Source organism: Pristiophorus japonicus, chromosome 4, assembly GCF_044704955.1.
Source record: "Pristiophorus japonicus isolate sPriJap1 chromosome 4, sPriJap1.hap1, whole genome shotgun sequence".
Classification (NCBI taxonomy): domain Eukaryota; kingdom Metazoa; phylum Chordata; class Chondrichthyes; family Pristiophoridae; genus Pristiophorus; species Pristiophorus japonicus.
Window position 1 is genome coordinate 82,740,084 of NC_091980.1, and position 25,144 is coordinate 82,765,227.

At 45.3% G+C, this 25,144-nt stretch overlaps 1 long non-coding RNA gene across 2 annotated transcripts in view; it reads left to right on the plus strand.

The window, feature by feature from the left end:
* The window catches only part of LOC139262099 (uncharacterized), an 80,695-nt gene that overhangs the window by 26,370 nt on the left and 29,181 nt on the right, over nt 1-25,144 (plus strand). The window contains exons 2-3 of one of the 2 annotated variants that reach the window (XR_011592891.1): nt 23,046-23,290; nt 23,894-24,116. This is a non-coding gene — a long non-coding RNA (uncharacterized lncRNA). The remainder of the gene's footprint in view (nt 1-23,045; nt 23,291-23,893; nt 24,117-25,144) is intronic. The other variant, XR_011592892.1, reaches the window with a different exon arrangement.

A 25,144-nucleotide genomic window follows, 5' to 3' on the forward strand; every position in this document is an offset into this window, starting at 1 on the left:
ACAACGACCTTTCATCAGAACTGCCGAATGTTCGAAAAGAGCACATTCTTAGGCACTAAAAGGGGGAGGGGAAAAAAGAACAAAAGGGAAGGTCTGTGATCTGGTGGAAGGCAGGAGAGATTAGAGAGACAAAAGGGATGATGGGCCAAATTGAAATGGTAATGATAGAGGTTAGATCAAGGTTAATCTGGATAGGGTGTGAATGGCAGAGTAATGACCAGCTGCCATTAGAGACAAAGAGAAAAAAAATGCAAGAAAGAAGAAAAAAATACAAGATGGGGGGGCATGGAAGGGAGCCAAAGATGGCCAGAGATTATGCTGTGAAATTGTTGAACTCGATGTTGAGTTCAGAAGGCTGTAAAGTGCCTAAACGAAAGATGAGGTGTTGTTCCTCGAGCTTGCATTGAGCTTCATTGGAACAGTGGAGGAGTCCAAGTACGGAGATATCAAAGTGGGAGTGGAGTGGAGAATTAAAGTGACAGGCAACCGGAAGCTCAGAGTCACACTTATGGACTGAACTGAGATGTTCAGCAAAGCGGTCACCCAATCTATGCTTGGTTTCCCCAATGTAGAGGAGACCACATCGTGAGCAGCGAATACAGTATACTAAATTGAAAGATGTACAAGTAAATCGCTGTTTCACCTGGAAGGAATATTTGGGCTATGTTAACCTTGGTGAAGGGGAATCCCTGGTTGAGGAAAAAAGAAGACATCTCAGAGGCACTAGTGTGAAAGGTGGCGTCGTCAGAGCAGATGCGATGGAGAAACTGGGAGAACGGAATGGAGTCCTTACAGGATGCGAGGTGGGAGGAAATGTAGTCCAAGTAGCTGTGGGAGTCAGTGGGCTTATAGTGGATACTGGTTGAAAGCCTATCTCCAGAAACAGAGACAGAGAAGTCAAGGAAGGGAAGGGAAGAGTTGGAGATGGACCATGTGAAGGTGAGGGAAGGGTAGAAATTGGATGCAAAGTGAATGACATTTTCAAGTTCAGGGCGAGAGCAGGAAACTGCACCGATGCTGTCTTCAATGTATTGGAAAAAGAGGTGAGGGAGGGGACCCAAGTAGGACTGCAACAAAGAATGTTCCACATATCCCACGAAAAAGCAGGCATAGCTAGGACCCATGTGGGTTCCCATAGCAACACCTTTAATTTGGAGAAAGTGAATGGAGTTAAAGGAGAAGTTGTTCAATGTGAGAACAAGTTCAGCCAGGCAAAGGAGGGTAGTGGTGGATGGGGACTGGTTGGGCCTCTGCTCGAGGAAGAAGCGGAGCGCCCTCAGGCCATCCTGGTGGGGGATGGAAGTGTAGAGGGATTGGACGTCCATGGTGAAAAGGAGATGGTTGGGGCCAGGAAACTGGAAACTATTAAAGTGACGGAGGGCGTCGCGAATGTAGGTGGGAAGAGACTGGAGAAGGGGAGAAAAATTAGTGTCGAGATAGGAAGAAATAAGTTCTGTGGGGCAAGAACAGGCTGAAACGATGAGTCTACCGGGGCAGTCCTGTTTGTGGATCTTGGGAAGGAGGTAGGAACGGGCTGTGTGAGGTTGGGGACTATGAGGTTGGTGGTTGTGGAGGGAAGATCTCCAGAGGAGATGAGGTCAGTGACGGTCTGGGAAATTATGGCTTGATGTTCAGTAGTGGGGTCATGGTCCAGGGGGAGGTAGGAGGAGGTGTCAGAGAGTTAGCGATCAGCCTCTGCAAGTTAGAGGGCGGTTCATCAAACAACAACTGCGCCACCCTTGTCAGCAAGTTTAATGACAAGGTTGGGGTTGGATCTGAGCAAGCGGAGTGCTGCGAGTTCACAGGGAGGTAGGTACATGTAAGTGAGGAGAGCAGAGAAATTGAGATGGCCGATGTCCCATCGGCAGTTTGCAATGAAAAGATCAAGAGAGGGTAAGAGGCCAGAGGGAGGGGTCCAGGTAAAGCGAGAATTGTGAAAGCATGAGAAAGGGTCAGCTGTGCGGGTGGGGGGGAAAGACTCCTGGCCGAAGAAGTGCGCACGGAGGTGACGGCAGCGGAAAAAAGAGCTCGGCATTGTGCCGAGCTCGAAATTCATTGAGGTGGGGTCGTAAGGGGATGAAGGTTAGACTTTTGCTGAGGACTGATCGTTCGGGGTCAAAGAGAGGAAGGTCAGAGGGGATAGTGAAAATATGGCAGGGGGTGAGATTGGAAGAAGGGATGGGATCAGAGGGAAGTGTAGGGGAAGAAGGTTCCAGGCGGCCATTGGTGTCCAAGAGTTGAAGAAGTATTTTTCTTTCTTTATTTCTGCATGCTTTCATTAGTTGTAACAGTGGGGAAGTGTGTGTGTGGGCTGGAGAAGTTTTAGTTTTTAGTTTTTCTTCCCGTTCGTTTCTTCAACCAACATGCCAGCAGTCTCCCATTGCGAAATTCAGTAATTCTGAGCTCCTGCCCCGTTGGTGCTGAGGATGAGTGTGCAACACCACTGTTTAGCGCTGCTGTCTCACATTTGGGCGTAAAACTGAATTTGGCAGTTTGAGCCTGCACCTAATGCCTGGCGGTAAAATCACCACTCAGACGGTGACACTGCCTCAAAAACGGCGGTACCAAATTTCGACCACAAAATCTTTGCGACTTTATTTTCTTTTATGTATGATCATATCTATTCTTAATATTTCTAACTCTACTGGACAGTTCTGTACAATGTGTAGCAGAACTCAGATGGAAGTCTGTGCTTCCCATGTCAACATTTTAGGAACAAAGAGGGCGAAATTCCCCAGCACCCCAATTGGGAGCGGTAACCGACTCGGCATGGAAGAGCCACCTCAGCAGCAAAACTGTGGTTACCGTCCCCCACAGGAAGTGGAGCGAAATCTTGCGTGCTCCACTTCCTGTTGGGGTGCGTTCATCAGCAATATGCGCTGCTGCGTTTCACTGCCCCTCCCCTTCGGTTAAAGGGGAGAGCCCCACAACACTGTGTCGGGCCTCTGATTGCCTCCACTGGGCCACCAGGGCGGCGTGGTGCTGAGGCCGCAGCCCAGCCCCTGATGGAGTGCCGGGCTACACGATGGCGGCCCACACCATACCAAAGAAACAAAGAAGGGGCCGACCGGTGAATCGACTGGAAAAAAAATGGTGGCGCACGGCACTCCTGACCTCCCCTTTAACTTCCAGCCCGCGAGCGGTTGTCGGCCCACTTCGGCTGCATATCGCACAGAATATACCCAAAAAATCACACGCCAGTCAGATAGCACTTCAATTAAAATCTAAACAATGACTCTCCCTGCATTAAAATGAATCCTAACGCAAAGTAACCTATAAGTTAAACTCACCTCACATGTAGTTTTAGGCCATGATTCCATTAGCCCTAACAAACAGAAGTGGAGCATTGACTTAAAAGACACATTGAAGGATCCCATGTTTCACCAGTTAATCTGTAACACTAAAATTCCCTCCCTACATTACATAGAAACATAGAAACATAGAAAATAGGTGCAGGAGTAGGTCATTCGGCCCTTCGAGTCTGCACCGCCATTCAATAAGATCATGGCTGATCATTCCCTCAGTACCCATTTCCTGCTTTCTCTCCATACCCCTTGATCCCCTTAGCCGTAAGGGCCATATCTAACTCCCTCTTGAATATATCCAATGAACTGGCATCAACAACTCTTTGCGGCAGGGAATTCCATAGGTTAACAACTCTTTGAGTGAAGAAATTTCTCCTCATCTCAGTCCTAAATGGCCTAGCCCTTATCCTAAGACTATGTCCCCGGGTTCTGGACTTCCCCAACATCGGGAACATTCTTCCCGCATCTAACCTGTCCAGTCACGTCAGAAGCTTATATGTTTCTATGAGATCTCCTCTCATCCTGCTAAACTCCAGTGAATAAAGGCCCAGTTGATCCAGTCTCTCCTCATATGACAGTCCAACCATCCCTGGAATCAGTCTGGTGAACCTTCGCTGCACTCCCTCAATTGCAAGAACGTCCTTCCTCAGATTATGAGACCAAAACTGAACACAGTATTCCAGGTGAGGCCTCATTAAGGCCCTGTACAACTGCAGTAAGACCTCCCTGCTCCTATATTCAAATCCCCTAGCTATGAAGGCCAACGTACCATTTGCTTCTTCACCGCCTGCTGTACCTGCATGCCCACTTTCAGTGACTAATGAACCATGACACCCAGGTCTCGTTGCACCTCTCCTTTTCCTAATCTGCCACCATTCAGATAATATTCTGCCTTTATGTTTTTGCCCCCAAAATGGATAACCTCACATTTATCCACATTATACAGCATCTGCCATGCATTTGCCCACTCACCTAACCTGTCCAAGTCATCCTGCAGCCTCTTAGCATCCTCCTCACAGCTCACACCACCACCCAGTTTAGTGTCATCCACAAACTTGGAGACATTACACTCAATTCCTTCATCTAAATCGTTAATGTATATTGTAAAGAGCTGGGGTCCCAGCACTGAGCCCTGCGGCACTCCACTAGTCACTGCCTGCCATTCTGAAAAGAATCTGTTTATCCCGACTCTCTGCTTACTATCTGCCAACCAGTTCTCTATCCAGGTCAGTACATTACCCCAATACCATGCGCTTTGATTTTGCACACCAATCTCTTGTGCGGGACCTTGTAAAATGTCTTTTCAAAGTCCAAATACACCACATCCACTGGTTCTCTCTTGTCCACTCTGCTAGTTACATCCTCAAAAAATTCCAGAAGATGCGTCAAGCATGATTTCCCTTTCATAAATTTATGCTGACTTGGTCCGATCCTGTCACTGCTTTCCAAATGCACTGTTATTTCGTCCTTCATGATTGATTCCAACATTTTCCCCACTACTGATGTCAAGCTAACCGGTCTATAATTACCCGTTTTCTCTCTCCCTCCTTTTTTAAAAAGTGGTGCTACATTAGCTACCCTCCATAGGAACTGATCCAGAGTCGATAGACTGTTGGAAAATGATCACCAATGCATTCACTATTTCTAGGGCCACTTCCTTAAGTAGTCTGGGAAGCAGACCATCAGGCCCCAGGGATTTATCGGCCTTCAATCCCATCAATTTCCTTAACACAATTTCCCGCCGAATAAAGATATCCTTCAGTTCCTCCTTCTCACTAGACCCACTGTCCCCTAGTACATTCGGAAGGTTATTTATGTCTTCCTTCGTGAAGACAGAACTGAAGTATTTGTTCAATTGGTCTGCCATTTCTTTATTCCCCATTATAAATTCACCTGAATCCGACTGCAAGGGACCTACGTTTGTCTTCACTAATCTTTTTCTCTTCACATATTTATAGAAGCTTTTGCAGTCAGTTTTTATGTTCCCTGCAAGCTTCCTCTCGTACTCTATTTTCCCCCTCTTAATTAAACCCTTTGTCCTCCTCTGTTGAATTATAAATTTCTCCCAGTCCTCAGGTTTGTTGCTTTTTCTAGCCAATTTATATGCCTCTTCCTTGGCTGTAACACTATCCTTAATTTCCCTTGTTAGCCATGGTTGAGCCACCTTCCCCATTTTATTTTTACTCCAAACAGGGATGTACAATTGCTGAAGTTCATCAATGTGATAGAAACATAGAAACATAGAAAATAGGTGCAGGAGTAGACCCTTCGGCCATTCTAGCCTGCACGGCCATTCAATGAGTTCATGGCTGAACATGCAACTTCAGTACCCCATTCCTGCTTTCTCACCATACCCCTTGATTCCCCTAGTAGTAAGGACTTCATCTAACTCCTTTTTGAATATATTCAGTGAACTGGCCTCAACAACTTTCTGTGGTAGAGAATTCCACAGGTTCACCACTCTCTGGGTGAAGAAATTCCTCCTCATCTCGGCCATAAATGGCTTACCCCTTATCCTTAGACTATGTCCCCTGGTTCTGGACTTCCCCAACATTGGGAACATTCTTCCTGCATCTAACCTGTCTAACCCCATCAGAATATTAAACGTTTCTATGAGGTCCCCTCTCATTCTTCTGAACTCCAGTGAATACAAGCCCAGTTGATCCAGTCTTTCTTGATAGGTCAGTCCCGCCATCCCGGGAATCAGTCTGGTGAACCTTTGCTGCACTCCCTCAATAGCAAGAATGTCCTTCCTCAGGTTAGGAGACCAAAACTGTACACAATACTCCAGGTGTGGCCTCACCAAGGCCCTGTACAACTGTAGCAACACCTCCCTGCCCCTGTACTCAAATCCCCTCGCTATGAAGGCCAACATGCCATTTGCTTTCTTAACCGCCTGCTGTACCTGCATGCCAACCTTCAATGACTGATGTACCATGACACCCAGGTCTCTTTGCACCTCTCCTTTTCCTAATCTGTCACCATTCAGATAATAGTCTGTTTCTCTGTTTTTACCACCGAAGTGGATAACCTCACATTTATCCACATTATACTTCATCTGCCATGCATTTGCCCACTCACCTAACCTATCCAAGTCGCTCTGCAGCCTCATAGCATCCTCCTCGCAGCTCACACTGCCACCCAACTTAGTGTCATCCGCAAATTTGGAGATACTACATTTAATCCCCTCGTCTAAATCATTAATGTACAGTGTAAACAGCTGGGGCCCCAGCACAGAACCTTGCGGTACCCCACTAGTCACTGCCTGCCATTCTGAAAAGTCCCCATTTACTCCTACTCTTTGCTTCCTGTCTGACAACCAGTTCTCAATCCATGTCAGCACACTACCCCCAATCCCATGTGCTTTAACTTTGCACATTAATCTCTTGTGTGGGACCTTGTCGAAAGCCTTCTGAAAGTCCAAATATACCACATCAACTGGTTCTCCCTTGTCCACTCTACTGGAAACATCCTCAAAAAATTCCAGAAGATTTGTCAAGCATGATTTCCCTTTCACAAATCCATGCTGACTTGGACCTATCATATCACCTCTTTCCAAATGAATTGCTATGACATCCTTAGTAATTGATTCCATCATTTTACCCACTACCGATGTCAGGCTGACCGGTCTATATTTCTCTCTCCCTCCTTTTTTAAAAAGTGGGGTTACATTGGCTACCCTCCACTCCATAGGAACTGATCCAGAGTCAATGGAATGTTGGAAAATGACTGTCAATGCATCCACTATTTCCAAGGCCACTTCCTTAAGTACTCTGGGATGCAGTCCATCAGGCCCTGGGGATTTATCGGCCTTCAATCCCATCAGTTTCCCCAACACAATTTCCCGACTAATAAGGATTTCCCTCAGTTCCTCCTCCTTACTAGACCCTCCGACCCCTTTTATATCCGGAAGGTTGTTTGTGTCCTCCTCAGCGAATACCGAACCAAAGTACTTGTTCAATTGGTCCGCCATTTCTTTGTTCCCCGTTATGACTTCCGCTGATTCTGACTGCAGGGGACCTACGTTTGTCTTTACTAACCTTTTTCTCTTTACATATCTATAGAAACTTTCACAATCCGTCTTAATGTTCCCTGCAAGCTTCTTCTCGTACTCCATTTTCCCTGCCCTAATCAAACCCTTTGTCCTCCTCTGCTGAGTTCTACATTTCTCCCAGTCCCCGGGTTCGCTGCTATTTCTGGCCAATTTGTATGCCACTTCCTTGGCTTTAATACTATCCCTGATTTCCCTTGATAGCCACGGTTGAGCCACCTTCCTTTTTTATTTTTACACCAGACAGGAATGTACAATTGTTGTAGTTCATCCATGCGGTCTCTAAATGTCTGCCATTGCCCATCCACAGTCAACCCCTTCAGTATCATTCGCCAATCTATCCTAGCCAATTCATGCCTCATACCTTCAAAGTTAGCCTTCTTTAAGTTCTGGACCATGGTCTCTGAATTAACTGTTTCATTCTCCATCCTAATGCAGAATTCCACCATATCACTCTTCCCCAAGGGACCTCGCACAACGAGATTGTTAATTAATCCTCTCTCATTACACAACACCCAGTCTAAGATGGCCTCCCCCTTAGTTGGTTCCTCGACATATTGGTCTAAAAAACCATCCCTTATGCATTCCAGGAAATCCTCCTCCACCGTATTGCTTCCAGTTTGGTTAACCCAATCTATGTGCATATTAAAGTCACCCATTATAACTGCTGCACCTTTATTGCACGCACCCCTAATTTCATGTTTGATGCCCTCCCCAACATCACTAATACTGTTTGGAGGTCTGTACACAACTCCCACTAACGTTTTTTGCCCTTTGGTATTCTGCAGCTCTACCCATATAGATTCCACATCGTCCAAGCTAATGTCCTTCTGAACTATTGCCTTAATTTCCTCCTTAACCAGCAATGCTACCCCACCTCCTTTTCCTTTTATTCTATCTTTCCTGAATGTTGAATACCCCTGGATGTTGAGTTCCCAGCCCTGATCATCCTGGAGCCACGTCTCCGTAATCCCAAACATGTCATATTTGCCATTGCTTATCCACCGTCAACCCTTTAAGAATCCTTTGCCAGTCTATTCTAGCCAATTCACGCCTCATACCGTCAAATTTACCTTTCCTTAAGTTCAGGACCCTAGTTTCCGAATTAACTGTGTCACTCTCCATCTTAATAAAGAATTCTACCATATTATGGTCACTCTTCCCCAAGGGGCCTCGCACAACAAGATTGCTAATTAGTCCCTCCTCATTACACATCACCCAGTCTAGGATGCCCAGCTCTCTAGTTGGTTCCTCAACATATTGGTCTAGAAAACCATCCCTAATACACTCCAGGAAATCCTCTTCCACCACATTGCTACCAGTTTGGTTAGCCCAATCAAAATGTAGATTAAAGTCGCCCATGATAACTGCTGTACCTTTATTGCACACATCCCTTATTTCTTGTTTGATGCTGTCCCCAACCTCACTACTACTGTTTGGTGGTCTGTACACAACTCCCACTAACATTTTCTGCCCTTTGGAATTCCTCAGCTCCACCCATACTGATTCCACATCATCCAGGCTAATGTCCCTCCTTACTATTGCATTAATTTCCTCTTTAACCAGCAATGCCACCCTGCCTCCTTTTCCTCTCTGCCTATCCTTCCTAAATGTTGAATACCCCTGGATGTTGAGTTCCCAGCCTTGGTCACCCTGGAGCCATGTCTCCGTGATGTCAATTACATCATATCCGTTATCTGCTATTTGTGCAGTTAATTCATCCACCTTATTCCGAATACTCCTCGCATTGAGGCACAGAGCCTTCAGGCTTATCTTTTTAACACACTTTGCCCCTTTAGAATTTTGCTGTAATGTGGAAATTTTCGATTTTGTCTTGCGTTTCTCTGCCCTCAACTTTTACTATTCTCCTTGCTATCTTTAGCTTCTACCTCCATTTTATTTCCCTGTCTCTCTGCATAGGTTCCCATCCCTCTGCCATGTTAGTTTAACTCCTCCCCAACAGCACTAGCAAACACTCTCCCTCGGACTTTGGTTCCGGTCCTGCCCAGGTGCAGACCGTCCGGTTTGTACTGGTCCCACCTCCCCCAGAACCGGTTCCAATGTCCCAGGAATTTGAATCCCTCCCTCTTGCACCACTCCTCAAGCCACGTATTCATCTGAGCTATCCTGCGATTCCTACTCTGACTAGCATGTGGCACGGGTAGCAATTCTGAGAATACTACCTTTGAGGTCCTATTTTTTAATTTAGCTCCTAGCTCCCTAATTTCATCTCGTCGGACCTCATCTCATTTTTTACTATATCGTTGGTACCTACATGCACCACGACAACTGGCTGTTCACCCTCCCTTTTCAGAATGTCCTGCACTGGAGACATCCTTGACCCTTGCACCAGGGAGACAACATACCATCCTGGAGTCTTGATTGCGGCCGCAGAAATGCCTATCTATTCGCCTTACAATCAAATCCCCTATCGCTATAGCTCTCCCACTCTTTTTCCTGCCCTCCTGTGCAGCAGAGCCAGCCACGGTGCCATGAACTTGGCTGCTGCTGCTCCCCCCTGATGAGTCATCCCCCTCAACAGTCCCCAAAGCGGTGTATCTGTTTTTCAGGGGGATGACCGCAGGGGACCCCTGCACTATCTTCCTTGCATTGCTTTTCCTGCTGGTCACCCATTTACTATCTGGCTGTGTACCCTTTACCTGAGGTGAGACCAACTCACGAAACGTGCTATTCACGTCATTCTCAGCATCGTGGATGCTCCAGAGTGAATCCACCCACAGCTCCAGAGCTGCAATGCGGTCTGTCAGGAGCTGGAGATGGATACAATTCCCGCACATGTAGTCGTCAGGGACACCGGAAGCATCACTGACTTCCCGCATAGTACAGGAGGAGCATAACACGTTTCCGAGCTGTCCTGTCATGACTTAACCCTTAGATAAACTTAATTTGGCAACAACAATGCTAAAGTTTGCTTACTGTTATAGAAAAGAGAAAAAAAAAATACTTATCAATCACCAGCCAATCACTTACCCCCTTGGCTGTGACATCACCTTTCGATTTCCTTCTACTTCTTTTTGCCTTCTCTCCCTGCCGCAGCTGCACAAGCACGCCTCTCGCTGACTCACCTCGAACTCCCGACGACTCACGGACGCTGGGCCTTTTTATCGGCCTCTTCATGCACTTCCCAAGCCTCTCACCACGAACTCCCGACGACTCATGGACACTGGGCCTTTTTATAGGCCTCTCCAGCACCTCCCGAGCCTCTCGCTGACTCACCATGAATTACAACAGTGACTACACTCCAAGAGTACATTATTAGCTGTAAAGCGCTTTGAGACATCCAGTGGCCATGAAAGGTGCTATGTAAATCCAAGTCTTTTTTTCTTCCCTCAGTTATGTTGTGAATCAAACAGCAAAAAAAAATCCTTATTAAGGAAACATAAATGTTATTTAGTTCAAACAGAATACTGATTTTGAAAGATGTCCACACTTCCTTCCACTTCCATCAGTAGTTTCTAACAATTTCCTGGTAAGGCACAGAGACAAGCTCCTTGAGGATAAACTTTACATCTTGCAGTAGTTTCTTGGCTAGATTGAATACTTTGTATTTAGTTAAATTAGTGGGCAGGTCCATGAGAAAAATAAATCACTTAACTCCAATAAAAATCTATTGTTACAAACATATTTTATTGTTATTAATTTCCAGTCAGTTGGTAGAATTGTAGAAATGCAGGATTCATGTGGTTTAAAAAGGCCATGCATTATTCCTTCAGCCTGCATGTTATTCCTCACGGAGGTCATCATTTTGTTTTGTAAGAAATTCAAATTGTCCATCTCTCTCTCTCGCTCCTTCTTTCCATGACCTTTTCAGTGGCATTCACACAATTTCCATGTTTCCAACTCTCTGAAGGTTAATCTGTGCAACCTTTACCTTAAACAAGCTGTTCATTTTATCCTCCACTTTTGTAGCAAACTATCTTCGCCCATTAGTCCTGGCCAAGATCCCTGTGTGACGTGACACCTTACTCACTTATTCAGAATTAGATTGTTTAGGGAACATGTGCATTGAAACCGTACCCAAGTTATACAGATTCTTGAAGTGTAAGTTACAAAATTTCAGTTGGGAAATAGAACAGAGGAATTTAACCAAAATAAAGTCAGATTAGAAAACACTGGGTATAGTGCTCACTCCCTTTCTTCTGCTGCAGCATGCAGCCTATCACATGACCTTCTTCCCCACATTGCATTTCACAAAAGTGGAGCTATGGTTTCCCTCCTACAATATCATAATGGCATTCTGTTGGCTTTGCATCAATGTCCTTAGTGTACAGACATCACCATTTGTAGGTGCAGGTAAAATATTATTTGCAAGCAAAGGTGCCCTGAGAGCCAGCAGTGCAAAGAGAACAACTCTGCTGACTTAGGCATCTTCAATTTGAATACTAAGCCCAGATTACAGTAGGGCTCTGTATGAACAATATATGCTCAATATAGCTATGGAGCAAGAAGTGTTTCATCCAGTATGCTCTCATTTTTCCCAAATAAAGCATGAGATAAACGGGATAGATTCAGAATAGCTCTAGCAGCTTTATACTGGGCATCCATGATATGTTATGCGCCATCAGCAGCAGCAGAATTGTATTCCACCACACTCTGTAACCTCATGGCCCAGCATATCACTCACTCTACCATTACCATCAAGCCAGGTGACTAATCTTGGTTAAATCAGGAGTATAGAAAAACATGCCAGGTGCAGCACCAGATATAACTAAAAATTAGTTTTACCATGCCAACCAGGTGAAGCTACAACACAGGACTACATGCATACTAAACAATGGAAGCAACACGCTATAGACAGAGCTATGTGATTCCCCTAACTAACGGATCAGATCAAATCTCTGCAGTCTTGCCACATACAGTCATGAATGATGGTGGACAATTAAACAATTAACGGGAGTGGGTGTCTCCATGAACATCCCCATCCTTAATGATGGCGGAGTCCAACATATGTGAGTGCAAAAAACAAGGCTGAAGCATTCGCAATCATCTTCAGACAGAAGTGTCGAGAGGATGACCCATCTCGGCTTCCTCCTGATGTCCCCAGCATCACAGATGCCAATTTTCACTCAATTTGATTCACTCCACTTGATATCAAGAAACGGATACAGCAAAGGCTATAAGCCGAGACAACATCCTAGCTGCATTGCTGAAGACTTGTTCTCCAGAATTAGCTGTGCCTCTAACCCAAGCTATTCCAGTACAGTTATAGCACTGGCATCTACCCAACAAAGTGGAAAATTGCCCAGATATGTCCACAAAAAGCAGGACAAATCCAATCCGGCCAATTACTGCCTCATCAGCCTACTTTTAATCATCAGAAGGTGTCATCGACAATGCTATCAAGTGACACTTCCTCACCAAAAACCTACTCATCGATGCTCAGTTTGGGTTTCGCCAGGACCATTCGGCTCCAGACCTCATTACAGCCTTGGTCCAAACATGGACAAAAAAGCTGAATTCCAGAGGTGAAGTGAGAGTGATTGCCCTTGACATCAAGGCAGCATTTGACCAAATGTGGCATCACGGATCTCTAGTAAAATTGAAGTCAATGGGAATCAGGGGAAAATTCTACACTGGCTGGAGTCATACCTAGCACAAAGGAAAATGGTTGTGGTTGTTGGAGGCCAATCAGCTCAGCCTCAGGTCATCGCTGCAAGAGTTCCTCAGGGCAATGTCCTAGGCCCAACCATTTTCAGCTGCTTCGTCAATGACCTGCCCTCCATAGTAAGGTCAGATGTGAGGATGTTTGTTGATGATTGCACAGTGTTCCGTTCCATTCACAATTCCTCAGATAATGAAACAGTCCCTGCCCATGTGCAGCAAGAACTGGACAACGTCCAGATTTGGGCTGATAAGTGGAAAATCATATCGCGCTATACAAGTGCCAGGCAATGATCATCTCCAACAAGAGAGAGTCTAACCACCTCCCCCTGACTTTTAATGGCATTACATTCATTGAATCCCCCACCTTCGATATTCTTGGGGTCACTATTGACCAGAAACTTAACTGGACCAGCCACATAAATACTGTGGCTACAAGAGCAGGTCGGAGACAGATTCTGCAGCAAGTGTCTCACCTGCTGACTCCCCAATGTCTTTCTGCAAGGCACAAATCAGGAGAGTGATGAAATACTCTCCAATTTCCTGGATAAATGGACTTCCAATAACACTCAAGAAGCTCAACACCAACCAAGACAAAGCATAGAAACATAGAAACATAGAAAATAGGTACAGGAGTAGGCCATTCGGTCCTTCGAGCCTGCACCACCATTCAATAAGATCATAGCTGATCATTCCCTCAATACCGCTTTCCTGCTTTCTCTCCATACCCCTTGATCCCTTTAGCCATAAGGGCCATATCAAACTCCCTCTTGAATATATCCAATGAACTGGCATCAACAACTCTCTGCGGCAGGGAATTCCACAGGTTAACAACTCTCTGGGTGAAGAAGTTTCTCCTCATCTCAGTCCTAAATGGCCTACCCCTTATCCTAAGACTGTGTACCCTGGTTCTGGACTTCCCCAACATCAGGAACATTCTGCCCGCATCTAACCTGTCCAGTCCCGTCAGAATCTTATATCTTTCTATGAGATCCCCTCTCATCCTTCTAAACTCCAGTGAATACAGGCCCAGGCGATCCAATCTCTCCTCATATGTCAGTCCTGCCATCCCAGGAATCAGTCTGGTGAACCTTCGCTGCACTCCCTCAATAGCAAGAACGTCCTTCCTCAGATTAGGAGACCAAAACTGAACACAATATTCCAGGTGAGGCCTCACCAAGGCCCTGTACAACTGCAGTAAGACCTCCCTGCTCCTATACTCAAATCCCCTAGCTATGAAGGCCAACATACCATTTGCCACTTTCACCGCCCGCTGTACCTGTATGCCAACTTTCAATGACTGATGAACCATGACACCCAGGTCTTGTTGCACCTCCCCTTTTCCTAATCTGCCGCCATTCAGATAATATTCTGCCTTCGTGTTTTTTGCCCCCAAAGTGGATAACCTCACATTTATCCACATTATACTGCATCTGCCATGCATTTGCCCACTCACCTAATTTGTCCAACTCACCCTGCAGCCTCTTAGCGTCCTCCTCACAGCTCACACCACCACCCAGTTTAGTGTCATCTGCAAACTTGGAGATATTACACTCAATTCCTTCATCTAAATTGTTAATGTATATTGTAAAGAGCTGGGGTCCCAGCACTGAGCCCTGAGGCACTCCACTAGTCACTGCCTGCCATTCTGAAAAGGACCCATTTATCCCGACTCTCTGCTTCCTGTCTACCAACCAGTTCTCTATCCACGTCAGTACATTACCCCCAATATCATGCGCTTTGATTTTGCACACCAATCTCTTGTGTGGGACCTTGTCAAAAGCCTTTTGAAAGTCCAAATACACCACATCCACTGGTTCTCCCTTGTCCACTCTGCTAGTTACATCCTCAAAAAATTCCAGAAGATTCGTCAAGCATGATTTCCCTTTCATAAATCCATGCTGACTTGGACCGATCCTGTCACTGCTTTCCAAATGCGTTGCTATTTCATCCTTAATGATTGATTCCAACATTTTCCCCACTATAAAGCAGCCCACTTGATCAGCAGTTCATCCATCACCTTAAACATTCACTCCCTCCAATATCAGCTCATCTTTGCTGCAGTGTGTACTATCTGCAAGATACACTTCCACAACTCGCCAAGACTTCTTCGACAGCAGCTCCCAAACCCATGACCTCTATCATTGAGAAGAATAAGGTCAGCAGGCAATTGGGAACACCACCCCCTCCAATCCATCATCCTGACTTAGAAATATATCACCATTCCTTCATCGTTGCTGGGTCAAAATCCTGGGATTCCCTACCTAACAACACTGTGGGGGTACCTTACACAGAATGCTCACCACCATCTTCTCAAGGGCAATAAGATGCCCATATACCGTGAATGAATAAATATATTTTTTAAATGAAGCATTTCTTGGTAAAATTGCTATCACTGAACTATATGTAGATTTAGATTACTTCACCTATTTATTAATTGGGATTTGCAGACACTTGCATTTGACTGTGTTGCAAGAATATCAGGGAAGTTTAAAAACTAATATTTAAAAATCAGGACTTAAGAAATTACAGCAAGGTGAGAATACAATATTAAGTTATTTTCTCATAGTTTCTTTAATGCTGGTTTATTTATAGGCATTTCAAACAAATCCAACATTTTGATTTTAAAAACAAAGTAGATAGTTCCAACTCTTACTGTTACAGCTTTGCACTACTTATTTTCCACCATTAGTTTGAAGTGAGACATATGGACAATCTCAGTGTGATTATGATTACAAACAGCTATTAAACCCAGTATACAGGATAAGGAACATGTAGTTCACAGCAGAAACACCTGCCAAACTTTCATTGGCAAGTCTGCCACTTGCACAGTTATCTTTTCTGTAAATTCATTAAGCACTGGCAAATATATTCCGTTAACATTTTCTCTCAGCAGTAGACAAAGGTTGCATCCTTTGGAATACCAGCAAGATAGTCTGTGAGGTACAGCACCTCAGGAGGTCTGTCTTCTCCAGGCTTGGCTTAGTCAATAAGCAGATGACTTTACTGGCAAACGCATTCAGCCAAATGGAAGTGTTGATAATGTGCCAAAGAAATCGCTACTTTAAGCACACAGCATCATGACAACTGGTGTCATTTGCATTAAAACCTTCTTGAGAATAAAAGTTTAAAAATATATGCTGGAATGGAGCACTCTAAAATCCACTGGAAATTTTCATTAATAATATTTCATTGCTATGAACTATAAGGAGTCAACTTCATTTTTACTGAATAACATTTTAATGGGAAATATTGCCCAGTTATAAAGGGAGGCATCTGAAATGATACTGATGCCTCTTATTTCAGTATTTATTACATCAAAACTCCTGGTTAGAGAGAGTGTGGGAACATTTAGTGTAGATCTCCGCCTTATATCACATCATGGCATTATAAGAACATAAGAATTAGGAGCAGGAGTAGGCCAATAAGATCGTCAACCTCAACTCCACTTTCCCCATGAGTCCAAATTTCTATCCATCAAATGTCATGGAAAGGATTGCTCAGCTAAAGGGCGGCGTTCCTCATTGCTGTAGTGGAGCTTTACAATATGAAATACAGGTGGGGGGGATGTAGGGGTATTCATGTAAATACCTGGTTCCACACCACTAAACACCAACCAACAAGATAATATTACATAGTACTACATAGTATTTACAGCACAGAAACAGGCTATTCAGGCCTTCATGTCCATGCACTAAATGTTCCCACACTCTCTCTAATCAGGAGTTTTGATGTAATAAATACCGGACAGTTGCAAAGGCAAACTGGCAGTGTTGGAAGTCCAAATAATGTCCTCCTGAGAGAGGACATCACGTTCCATCTCGACCAACAGCCTGCCACTTCCCCGGAGCAAAGCCTCAGCATCGGAGCAATGGTGGAGTGCAGATTGCTGGCCTAATTCAGCACTGTTAGCTCACCATTGGACTGATGGGGCCCCAGACACTATGGCAGCAGTCAGTGCTTACGTGGCATCAATTGCTCCTGCATCAGAGCAGTCAGCACATTGATGCCAGCACGCACTGACGACATGGCAGAATGCAGGTGTTGGGTGGTTGCCGCCTGCCACTCAAGGGCTACTGCCACGTCAGCCATGGCCCACGCCGTCATGTCTTGGACCACATGGGTACTTGTGGCCTCCATCATCCAATGCAATCTACCAAGGATGGGCTCGATGGACCCCCGAAACACAAATGAGAATGTTGAGGCGGCCTCCGCCACATTCAATGCAAGTGCATCCACGTTCTGCGGGATCCCCGCCAATGCACCCATGAGCTCGCGGTTCATCTGCATTGACTTCTTGGACATAGCCTCCGAGTACAGGTCCTCATCTGCCTGTCTGTGAGCAGGACTCATGGGCCGACTTACCCTCCGGAGAGCTGGCGCACGAGCTTCCCCTCGCGCTGGGCGTTGCTGCAGGCCACTGGGGCCAGGAGCCTCAGGTTCAGCCAACCCTGGGAAGACGGCCTCTTCCATCTAGGTGCTCTCCCCACTCGATGCAAATGTGGACGTCTCGCCCTGTCCCGGCACACTGCTTTCCACCTCCTCCTCCTCATCTTCCTCGTCGTCTGAAGATTTCCGCTGATGGGCAGACTGGTGCTCTTCTGGCTCATCATCTGTAAGTACAAAGCAAAAGAAGTGCGGTTATCAGCTGGGGAGGGGGCAGGAAGGCAAGACGGAGGGGAGCATCTTTATTTTGGTTACAACATCTTGCAAGGCTTGTGGCCCGAAGAGACTCACACAAAACGCCCATCTCATTCACATACTGTCACTATCGAGCAGGGGCTCTGCCTCCCCGCCCTACACCGCCAAGACTGCAGCGCCCATGGGGGCGGACACTCGCTCCTCCACCTTGGTGAGGTCCTGGAGGTAGGGCTCAACTCCGCCTCTATGATGCAGCTCGCACAGATTGTGCGCAAGTTTGACCTGCAAAGACAAAAGCAAAAAGCTGTTAGAGCCTGTATAGGTGCTGATGTGCCACATGTTTCTGCAGTAGGGTACTCACGAGTAATATGACAAAATATGCATATCTGCATTTCATCCTACATGGCATTGCACAGTGGATGTGTGAACAGTGGGTCTGGGGCACAAGCAACTACCAGGAAGTATGAGGCTCAGGACTGGGACCGCATATGAACAGTTGAAAGGTGCTGGTAGGTGGACTCAAGCTGAGTAAGGAGCTAGAAGGTGAAAGACGCTTGGATGGGCAGGGCATGTCTGGTGAGGCGATGGAGAGGTCTCAGACTGGTTTCAGCAAGGAGGAGCATGGCCTGATAGACATAGAGAAAGGGTAGGCAGTGCAAAGTCTTTACATTGTGCGAGACAGTGAGGATCACATGAAGGCATTGGAAAGTGAATGGAAAGGATACTCACCCTGACGACCATAGTCAGGCCGTTGAATGTATTGCGACATTGCGTCACTGTTGTGGGCACCGCGCTCCGTGCTGTAACATGCTGTACCACCTCTCTCCACAGCCTTGTCAAATCCCGAGGCGCTGGCATTCGTCTCCCTCCAGGCTGGAGGGCATTCCAGCGACTCTCCAAGGAACAAGGAATCAAGGGCAATGGGTGAGAAATGGGTAGATAGCTGGTGTCCTCCTTGCTCCTCCATTTTCACACTCTGAAGACCCTGTGGAGATGGAACTGCGCATGAATAAACTTGAGTTGCCGCGCCTTTAAGCCTCGGCTGTTCTTGGAGTCTGACTTGGAGTTCCGTGAATGCGCAATGGGTCCGCCAAATTTATCGATCAAACTTTTGTTATCGCTCCCCCAGCTGCAGTATGCAATGGCTGATTTAGCGCCTCTGTCAGTTCTTCGACTGAATCTGACGAATTTCACAGCGGAAGGCGCAAATCTTTTAAAGGCACTAAAATGACCACTCTGCCTGAGTTACCGCCCCAAATGAGGCGCAACTAAATTTCTCCCCCCAATGCACAGAATTCATCAATAGCGGAGCAGCCACTTTAGGTAGGGAAGCTGTAATTTTGGGGTTTGATTGTGGAGCTTACTGATCGAACTGGATATATGTATAGTAACGAGGTGATTTGCTTTAACTTTTTTTTCTATCGAACTATAGTTGAAAGATTTAATTATGTAAAAATAGCATGTTGCTAACTGAAAAAAGCACAGACAATACAAACGAAAAGTGAGTTTTGCTATGGTGCTGTATCCTTCAGATCTGCGAATTGCTTTGAGATGTGCAGATGTGCCAACATGTCACATTCTGCATTATTCTAAACACGCTACTCGTGAGCATCCACAAAGTCTCTGAAATCTTACCTCAGGGTTATTTTAATCTTTCCATAAGCTGATTGTGACAGCTTCTAGCAGTAGTGTGAGCATTCATGAGATGCTCCTACTGTGCCTACACTCTGTAATTGAGTATACCAATGTAGATGCCGCAGCTAGTTCGATGCTAGACTGCAGTGTGGATATCAATCATGTGGATGTTAGCAATGTATAGCTGTACAGGGTATTGGTGAGGCCGCACCTGGAGTACTGCATGCAGTTTTGGTCATCTTACTTAAGGAAGGATATACTAGCCTTGGAGGGGGTACAGAGACGATTCACTAGGCTGATTCCGGAGATGATGGGGTTACCTTATGATGATAGATTGAGTAGATTGGGTCTTTACTCGTTGGAGTTCAGAAGGATGAGGGGTGATCTTATCGAAACATTTAAAATAATGAAAGGGATAGACAAGATAGAGGCAGAGAGGTTGTTTCCACTGGTCGGGGAGACTAGAACTAGGGGGCACAGCCTCAAAATACGCTGAGCCAATTTAAAACCGAGTTGAGAAGGAATTTCTTCTCCCAGAGGTTTGTGAATCTGTGGAATTCTGTGCCCAAGGAAGCAGTTGAGGCTAGCTCATTGAATGTATTCAAATCACAGATAGATAGATTTTTAACCAATAAGGGAATTAAGGGTTATGGGGAGCTGGCGGGTAAGTGGAGCTGAATCCGCCATTTTGAATGGCGCAGCAGGCTTGAGGGGCTAGATGGCCTACTCCTGTTCCTAATTCTTATGTTCTTATGTTCTTATGTGCATTGGGCTCCTTCAAATTATCCCATCTTCCAAAGTTGTATGTAATGAGCCAAGTAGTTAGATGTAGTCCTTACTACTTGGGGGATCAAGGGGTATGGCGAGAAAGCAGGAATGGGGTACTGAGGTTGCATGTTCAGCCATGAACTCATTGAATGGCGGTGCAGGCTCGAAGTGCCAAATAGCCTACTCCTGCACCTATTTTCTATGTTTCTAAGTAGCACAACAACAACCTTCTTGTTTCCTCTGGTCTAATTTTTTTATGAAAAGAGAAATTTGCTGCTCTATATGGATATCCTTTATATGCATCTCCTGCTACGTTGCCATTATACATTTGGTCTCTTCTTGAGGCTGTGAAACTTTGTCCCAATCTCTTTCCTGGCCTGGGCTATTGTCAGGTCTAAAGTTACTTGGTCTCAGATCTGCAGCCCTGCATTTTGATGATGGGCCACAATAATTACCACTGTGGCTCATTTCTTCTGACTGCCCCAGAATCGATCTCTATTTCAGTGCCCATGTTGGTGAACTGGACTGTTTTTTGAGGCAAAGCTGTTACATACTTCAGCTGTCTTACTACACTCCAAAAGTGCTTCATATGTCCGGTGGCCGTGAAAGGCACTATATAAATGCAAGTCTTTCTTTCTTATGTCTTTTGTCATTATTCATACTTGTTGAGAAATGCGCACACCACAGGTCTGTCATTATTGACTGAGTTTCTGGTGCTAATCCTCTTGAAAATGTATTTTAAGAAATCATCCAGCAGAAAATGGAGGTGTGATACCATTTTAATTTGTTCCTCTTTAATTCTACAAAAAAAACTTGGAGATTGACGCCTTCCCTATCAAAACCACAAAATATACCCCCTTGACCCAACAGTTGCTCATAATGGAAATGGTTAAGAGTAGATTGATTAGGTAATTACCTGAAAAGCATATCTTTTCTTAGTGATAGGCATGGGGTTGATCCAGAGAATGCAGGCTTAACTAAATGTTGGATCCATGTACATTATATTAACCGTACACATTTGAGTTATGTGTCATGAAAAGCAACAAAGTATTCATCTTTCTACATATTATAATATGTAGATAATACTGAATGATAGGCTATTGAATGAAAATTGTATTGCACAAAATGAGTAGGACAAATTCATAAGAGGCATTAGTGTAATTTCCAGTTACAAATACAATCGTATTTCACCTCTCAAGAAGATATAAAAAATGGAAAAAGGTTCTTTACACAGAGAATGGTTAGAATTTGAAATTCTCTGCTAAAGTTCCATCAAGAATATCCCTTCACCCGCAAACAAGGCCTGTGCCATCTATGACCTGATCGTAAATGATCATATTGACATTTTGGCTTTGACTGAAACCTGGCTCCTGGGTGGCAAAATCAATAAGATCCTTACCAAAGTCTCCCCACCTGGTTGTACTTTCCACCGACCACTCTGCCCAAACCACCACAGTAGCAGCATGGCCCTTAAGCAAGTCATACCCAGGGCTTTCTCCCCACTCTGGCACTTTGTGCTCCTTTGAGCAATTCATTCATTTCTATCCCTCTCACCTCTCCTTTAAAATCTTCAGTGTCTTACAACACCCAAGCCCAACCTTGAGTTTCTCCACAAGATATCCTCCTTTCTCCTTTCCAGCAGCTTCTGCATCATGACACTTTATCCTCAGTGATTTCAATCTCCATCTCAGCTGCACTTCTCTCCTTCGAACTTCCTGTCCTCCCTGAACCTCTTCTTCCATATAAACTCTCCTGCCTATAATCATGGCTATCCCCTCGACTTCACTATCTCCAATGGCCTCTCTACTCCCGTGGTCTTGATCACTAATAAGGTTATCTCTAACCATATCCTTGTATTCTTCATCAGCCAGATCCCCTTACTCTTTATTAAACCCATTTCTTTCTGCATCCACTCCTGGGAAAAAAACTCTCCCAAATTGTCTACAATTGTATTTTTGAACTCTATCCTTGGTACTGCTAGCCTTTGACTTTGAATTTGCTACAATACCTCTGCAGCAATTTTGCTCAACCACGCCCTCACTTACACCTTTGATGCCCTTGTCCTCATCAAAATCTTCATTGGCTTCTATCCATGTTATTTCACCTTCTACCAACAACCTCCTTAAACCCGAACACCTGTCTCTTACACTCTCTAAAAAGCTGGGTTTCACCCCACCAAAGGCACCTGTGCCTTCAGTTGTCTAGATCCCATACTCTGGAAGTCCCTTCCTAAACCCCTTCACCTCTCTACCTTCTTCTCCTCATTTAAGATCAGCCATGATGTTATTGAATGGCAAAGCAGGCTCGAGGGGCCAAATGGCCTACTCCTGCTCCTATTTCTTATGTTCTTATGTAAGACACTCCTTAAAACCCACCTATTTGATCACCCCTCTTGTAAGATTTCTAAATCTCTGGCATTACATTTTACAGTGAGACAATTCTTCTAAAACAATTGGAACAGTTTATTAAAAAAACACACACACATGCACATCAGCAGTCATCAGTTACTTAGTTACAACAGATACAATGAGGTTATAATAGCAAGCGATATACGTTATTTCCCTTTGGCTAGCTGGTTTGAACACACGGCTTGTTGTTTTAGCTGGTCTGCAACAGGAGGTCTTATGCCATGTGTCCAGCAGAGAGAAGAGGAAGAGAAAGGTCTTTACCTGAGTCCTTTATACTTCTCAAAGTCATTCTCCCTCAAAATGCCTCCAAATTGGACCTTGGTTCCAGGGCACTTCCTTATTGGCTCTCCTCACAAATGTGGCTGTCTGACCTAGCTAGCCTGGCTTAGCCATTGATTAGTTTAATGGCTTTCCAATACACAAAATCCATGTGGCAACCCTGTTGGCTTTCATTTTGTTTCAACACAAACAGGCCTTTCCATATAATCGACTCTTTTAACATTTATACATACACAGAATCAATTTTAATCATTAATAAACACTTTTATTCTTACAAACTCCCCACCTTGAAGGGGAAATATCCTCATTGACCCCTCATATGGTTTATCCCCTCAGGGATCACATATCATAGACATTGAGAGGAAGAGAGAGAGAAAAGTGGATGGCCTGACTTGGTCCCCACCTCGTAAGGTGTAGGCCACGTAGGGGATTTATTATAGTCCAATCACATCTCCAGCGGAGACTCTCCCCTTCTTGTGTCTTCAGTGCACCGTCGCTTCTCCATCTTCCCTCGGCTTCAGTTGTGGTTGGTGTCGTCCTGACAATCGTGAGGATCCGTAACATGGTCTGTGGGAAACAAGGTCAGTGCAGTATTTACTCTTTGGCAGTTTTTAACTGATTAATGTGAAACCACTTCTTGTACTTAACACCCTTCTTCCCCAGTAACTGAATCAAATAAACCGCGGGGTTCAATCGGTCTATAATCTTATGCGGTTCCCACCACCTGGGCTCAAAGGCATGCTTCTTTTTCCCATAACTTGGAATCATACTGGATCTCCCACCTCGTATTCAAAGGGACGTACTTTCTTGTCGAAGTACTTTTTAATTTGTCTTTTTGACTTCCCCAATTTGGTGGCCACAAATCGATTGATCTGATCGGTGTGATCTTCCACTTGTTCCAGCCTCTTGGAACTACATGTTTTCTTTGCCAGGGGACTCATCCCTGTTAATGTTTGCTGGCCTGGTGTTCTGGCCTCCCCATCATGGCCTGATATGGGGAGACCCCTGTTTTTCTATGAGGTGTGGACCTCATTGCCATTAAGCACATTGACAGCATTTAAGTCCATTGAGTGGGGTGGTCTGCGCACAATTTTTTAACATTAACTTGAGGGTCCTGTTCCCCCTTTCGACTGGGGGTAGTGAGCAATATGTAATTTGTGTTTTATCTCCAACATTTCCTGCAGATGGGTAAAAATTTTACCGGTTAAGTGTGAACCTTGATCGCTGTCCACTTGTACTGGTACTCCCACAAAACACATTATTCAATAATGTTTTGGCTGCTGTGATTGCGGTGTTGGAGCGGCAGGGGACTGCTTCGATCCATTTAGTGAATTGATCCACCACCACTAGGGCATGCTGAAAATTGCCTTGCACCTGTGAAAGTGGCCCAATGAAGTCTATCTGGAGGTGAGTCCATGGCCCTTGAGGTGGGGGTGCACTTTGAAGCAAGGCTCGGTTAGTGCATGCGGGAGGATTGTATTGCAGGCACGATAGGCATCGTGCCATGTATTGGTTGATTGTTTCCCTCATGGAAGGCCACCAAGCTGTGGATGCTACCTTATAGAAGGTTACCAGGGCTGAATAGTACCCTGCTGTGGGGTGGGAGTGAAAGAGGGGGAGCAGTTCCTGACCCAACTCTGGTGGAACACACACCACCGGGCAGGCGTTTGGCTTTCTTTTGAACATCAGCAACTGCCAGGGGCAGTGGCTAGTATGGTATTGGGATCCCAGGCTATTGGTTGAGGAAGGGATCTGCCTTTCTCGTGCCAGGCGCTTACAACAGCATATGACCAGTATTACTGCTGCAGGAATTTTAAATCTAGGTGATCTGTTGAGGGGGGCCTTGCTAACAGCATTGCAGGGCTCAACAACTACATCTTCCCATCAATTGCAGCGTCCTTGGCTGCTCTGTCTGCTCTGAAATTTCCCTCACTATGTGGACCCCTTTTTCTATAGGCTGCTACCTTTCCTATGAAGCAGGGCTGGGATCGCTGTTTAAGGTATGACCAGAGCAGGCGTAACAAGGGCCCATGGACCAGAGCCTTTCCGTCTATCGTACAATAGTCATTTTTGTGGTATGGGGCAGGGAGAGCGTGGTGTTTATAGCATAGGCACTATCAGACCAAATATTCACAGGTCTATCTAAGGTTTCCTTTACAGCAGTTAGAAGTGCGCCGATTTCTGCATATAGTGAAGACTGTCTGTTGCGCCTTCCCTGGATGGTTCTTTCTGGCAATACCACAGCATACCTGGTGTGAGGGGATCCCTCAATGTGATCTGAGAACCCATCGATATAGACATCTGGGACATCCTGTATGGGGTCTTTCTGCACAGGATGGGTCTCAAAGTTAATCAGGGGTAACGGACATTCATGCGGGTCCCCCTTATAGATCTGAAATTGTGGCAGCAATGTGGTGGGTTTGGAAATGGTATCA